The sequence below is a fragment of the Vigna angularis genome, chromosome 10 (genome assembly GCF_016808095.1).
Source record: "Vigna angularis cultivar LongXiaoDou No.4 chromosome 10, ASM1680809v1, whole genome shotgun sequence".
NCBI lineage: Eukaryota > Viridiplantae > Streptophyta > Magnoliopsida > Fabales > Fabaceae > Vigna > Vigna angularis.
The window spans coordinates 25,746,761-25,752,657 of NC_068979.1; positions in this window are offsets into that span (position 1 = coordinate 25,746,761).

Genomic DNA, 5,897 nt, shown 5'->3' on the forward strand with positions numbered 1-5,897 from the left:
TGAAAACCCCGTATCTTTGATTTTGCCCTCTCCTAGCTACTTTTTTCCTCCAATAATTTCTTCTTCAAAAGTTCAATGCTTCCATAACTGATGTATAACTAAACACTGTTAGGTCATGTCTCTTTTTTACTTCATTTTCAAAATCTTCATTGTAGATGACAGACTACAAGTTGCCAAGTGTACCATCTTCATTACCAGAGCTTTCTTCTCTGATTCATGAATATTAAAAAGATTAAAATATAGATAAATTATTAAAAAGATTGTGTTAGTGATGTACTTAATTGATTTTGAAATACGTAACTACCTTGAAACACATATTTTCGTTTCTTTAAGGCTACGCAAATAGTGAATAGGCAAATAGCAAGAGCAGTTGCTAGTACTACACCTATCCATGCCCACCTTTATTTTACTTGCATAGAAGGTTTACAAAAGTAATAATTAATATTTTTTATTATAATCTTTCAACAACCAAAGCAATGATTGTTTTCTGTTAGCATAAATATGTTAGGAAAATGATATTTGAACAACATGCTTTGACAACATTTAGACACTGGACACGTGTCTAAATTTCATTGGTGCACATGAAAAATGATTTTATAATAATAGAATGACGTGACAATGAGAGAATTGGGGGCAGATTCAAAATTGAGGTTCATTTTGAAAATTTTAGATTTGCAACATTTGAGAGAGAGAAGCTCGAGAACATTTCAGAGAAAGTCGTCTTCCTTCCACCCAGCCACCATTGCCGCCGGAGTGCCGCCGTACCTAGACGGTGTTGTCTTCCCTCCACCCAGCCACCCATTGTCGCCCCGGTGCCGCCGTAGTGCCGGCGTTTGAAGGGAAAATCTAAACGGTGTCATCTTCTGTCTTCCCAGCCACCCTACCACCGCAGTGCCACCATAATGCCAGCGTTCGAAGGCAAAACCTAGACGGTGTCGTCTTCCCTCCTCCCAACCACCCAGTGCCGCCAGAGTGCCGCCGCAGTGCCTCCCAACCTCATGGTGCAGGAACAGAAATGGTACCATAGGCAAAATAAGTGGGTACTTCATTTCAACTTTTTTGCACACGAAGGTCACCTACATACACCAAACTCATTTTGGAGTGCCTGATTTTTTGTTTCATCATTTTCTCCACTTATAAGTAATTTGAGAACATTTATTAACCAATTTATTAACAAATTCGTGCCAAAAAAACCATAATTAGTTATACTCATGGTGCAGTAACAGACCTGGTACCATAGGTAAAAGAAGTGGGTACTTCTGTTGAACTTTTTGCACAAGGAGGACAACTACGTACTTTTTGGTGACAAATTTTATTTTTTGTAGTTGTTTGTCCCAATTATCCATGACGGTCATTGGTGGTGCTACGTTGTGAAGATTCTATCACTACAAATGTTTGCACTGGACTCTTTTGGGCACAAAAGAAAAGAACGACAAAAGATTGACAATGTCATTATATGTGTAGTAATTGATGTTTACTTTAAATTTATAAGGGGACTATGTTGTTTTCCAGGCACATAATCTTGCATTGCTTTTTGGACATTTGTTGAATTGTTCCGAAGACAACAAACCATCATTGGAGGTACAACACTTGCAGACTCCAATCCAACCAAACAAGTATGTTTGTAATGTTTATTTTTGTAAATATAATATTTTATTGTATCATTGATATGTTAAATATCATTATTTTGTTGTTGGACTTTATTTGTTGTAGATTTGATTGTGGAGTATTTGTTTTGAAAATTATGGAGTTGTGGGATGACATTGAGAAATAAGAAGGAAACACAATGCTCACTTACACAATTGTAAGCTGTAAAAATTTTCATGTTGTTGAACTTTCATACAAATGTTGCATTTTATTGATATGTTGTCCATTATTGTCTTTGTAGGAAGAACTGCAACAAGTTAGGGAGCAATATCTTTGTGAATGGATTTTGGATGTGGACAATGTGTAGAGGAATTAAGTGTTGCAAGACTTAGGCATTTTGTAGAATGTTGGGGAATAGTGATGAAAGAACAGTAGTTGTTACATTTTCAACTTGTATATATTGTTTGCAAATGACTTTTTATTTGAAAAATTGTTGACAAATATATTTGGCACTCGAAACTGAGTTTGAAGTACATAGTTGACTTTCCTATGCAAAAAGCTGAACTTAAGTACCCACTTATATCGTCATTGGTACCATTTATGCTCTTGCACCATGACTCTTACTAAATATGGTTTGTTTGCCACGATTTTGTTAATAAACTGTATAATAATTGTTTCCAAATTACATATAAGTGGAAAAAAGGATGACAAAGAAATCAGACACTCCAAAATGAGTGTCATGTACATAGCTGACCTTCCTGTGCAAAAAGTTGAACAAAAGTACCCACTTATTTTGCCTATAGTACCAGTTCTATTCCTACACCATGAGTCTTACTAATTATGGTTTTTTTGGCACGAATTTGTGAATAAATTGTTTAATAATTGTTTCCAAATTACTTATAAGTGGACAAAATGATGAAAATAAAAAAGGCACTCCAAAATGAGTTTGGTGTACGTAGTTGACCTTCCTATGCAAAAAGTTGAACAGAAGTACCCACTTATTTTGCCTATGGTATCAGTTCTGTTCCTACACCATGAGTCTAACTAATTATGATTTTTTTGGCACGACTTTGTTAATAAATTGTTTAATAATTATTCTGAAATTTCTTATAAGTGAAGAAAATGATGAAAAAAAAATCAGGCACTAGAAAATGAGTTTGGTGTACGTAGTTGAGCTCCCTGTGCAAAAAGTTCAACTGAAGTACCCACATATTTTGCCTATGGTACCAGGTTTGTTACTGCACCATGAGTATAACTAATTATGATTTTTTTGGCATGAATTTGTTAATAAATTGGTTAATAAATGTTCTCAAATTACTTATAAGTGGAGAAAATGATGAAAAAAAAAATCAGGCACTCCAAAATGAGTTTGGTGTACGTAGGTGACCTTCGTGTGCAAAAAGTTGAAATGAAGTACCCACTTATTTTGCCTATGGTACCATTTCTGTTCCTGCACCATGAGGTTGGGAGGCACTACGACGGCACTGCGACGACACTGAGTGGTTGGGAGGAGGGAAGACGACAGCGTCTAGGTTTTGCCTTCGAACGTCGGCACTACGACGGCACTACGGCGGTAGGGTGGCTAGGAGGACGGAAGACGACACCGTCTAGGTTTTGCCTTCGAACGTCGGCACTACGGCAGCAATGGGTGACTGGGTGGAGGGAAGACAACACCGTCTAAGTACGGCGACACTCCGACGACAGTGGTGGCTGGGTGGAAGGAAGACGACTTTCTCTGAAATGTTCTCGAGCTTCTCTCTCTCAAATGTTGGAAATCTGAAATTTTCGAAATGAACCTCAATTTTGAATCTGCCTCCAATTCTCTCATTGCCACATCATTCTATTATTATAAAATCATTTTCCACGTGCACCAATAAAATTTAGACATGTGTCCAGTGTCTAAATATTGTCAAAACATGTTCAAATATCATTTTCCAAATTTTTAATACAACACATTTACCTACATTATTTTGACCTTGTTGTTTAATGGAATCTATAACTGTCAAATGAAACACTATACAAAAGATAAGTCTAAATAACCCAACAACAACCACAAACCCAAAAATTTGAAACTTTGCACCCAAAAATCACGAGAACCCCAAAATGATCAACAAAAGTTCAAACCACAGTTAATGGTACCACAGTAAACACAAAAACCCCTAAATGGTAAAAAAAATTAAAAACAACTCAAACCCACCGAACAAGAACAAGGATTACCGAAAGGAACAACGAGAAGCTTCAAAAACCACATCCAATGGTGGTTTCGCCCTTTGTTGGTAGTTCAGAACGGTGGACGACGACAGAGAAGGCTCCGGTCCGATGAATGGTGAAAAGTTGGGCAACGACCAATTATGCTCAGATGACCCTTGTGGCTGGGAAGACGCTCTCTCTATGGTTTTATAACGAGAACGAGATTTCTAATTTTTGAAATCCCAAAATGAAACCCGCGCAATCAAAACCCCTTAACCCCATCTGACTTCCATTTTCATGTCATTTTCAATTTTTAAAATCTCTTCCACATGGAGCAATCAGAGCGCGACACATGGCTATGTCAAAATGTTGTCAAAAATTGTTGTTAAAATATCATTCTCCATAGACAAACACATGTTAAGGCCATATTACAAGAGAAACTACCTATTATTATAATCCCTTTTTCATTTTAGTATGACAATGTAAACAAAACATTGACTTTAATACAAGCATAATCGAAAGCGAAAAAATGAAAGAAAGTTCGATGGAAATGATATCTTAACATAAACCCACCCAGTAATCATTTAACACCTATATTTTGAATTACATATTTCAACTATGTTTTACATAATTTGTTGTTCAATAAGCGAAAACAAAATCCAAAACAATACCTCACACTTAAGTTGTTTTATATGAAACACAGGAAAAACTTAAAAAAGAAGTTTTAATAGAGTTTTTAAAACTTTTTGGAAGTAGTGTTTAAACTCTTTTGGAGAGATTAGATTATTTGTAATAAGCATTAAACACTCAAATAATTTGAATAACGTTTAGAAAAACCTTTGAAAATTAAAGTAATAAAACAAACTTATTTATATACAGATTCACTCCTAACTAAGCTATATCAAGTTCTTTAAATAAACACTTTTAAAGTATTTTACTAATTTTAAAAGATTACAAATGAATTTACAATTAACCCAATTAATTAGAACAAATATCACCCTGCTATACACTAGTCACTTACAAGTATTTAAATTCATTTTATGAATATGAAAACAATAAAATATTTTTAAAGATACAATATCAGAAAATAACTCTTATAGAGAGAATATAAAATTGATACAAAAAGATTTTAAAAACTTGTAAAAATTTTTTTTTTCAAAGAATAAACATTACACAATTTAAGCTAAGAGAAAACAATAGTATGAAAGGATACAAAGAATAATTCTTGATCATCTTCTCTTCAATGCAATCTTATTTATATAAAATAAGCTTCTTCAAGAAAAACTCCATTACTCAAAACTTTGACTTTCACATAAGGATATTTTTGTATGAAGTCAAAAACTATGTTATGTCTTGAGATGATCTGTATAGGACAAAAAAGACATAACATTTAGATATTATATTACAACGTACATACATTAAAATATTAAATGATACTCAACATTTATATATTATATGAGAATAAGCTTGTTTGAATAACACAAAATTTAGGATAAATTATAGATATAACGCCTAGCACTTTATGATTTCATCCTAAACTATTTACATTTAACCATTTTGTTAAACTTCAAAATAAGATTTATTTTAATAATTTTTTCTTAATATATAACGTTAGATGATCTTATCTTAATACTTTAATAGATCATAAATCATTCTAAATTCTTCTGGAATAGCATTTATTGCAAAACTTATAATCCAATAATAGATAATAAATAATAAATTACAAAAAAGTATACTTGAAACTAATGAGAACATTTTAAAAAAAGGATTAGTAAATTTCAACACCTATCTGAAAACACATTGATTATTTTCATTCTCTTTCTACAAAACCAGCTGAAAGTGAGAAATTTCAACTGTTCTAAACAATTGTCATCATAGACCGACCTTCTGGATTTTAGATTATATTGTATATTAATAATATTCCGAGACCTCTGAATGTCTTTAAGAAGTGTAAATGGCTTTAACACGACTTCATTAAGAAGAAAAGCTTAAAAAGGTCAAAGGTTCTCTTAAGAGAAGATTATCAATAAGCTTACAAAAGTTTTAGGCTTTTTTTTTTTTTAACAAATCCCTATTCATCTGAAAAATAAAAGGTCCGCATGTAAATATGAAACAATACG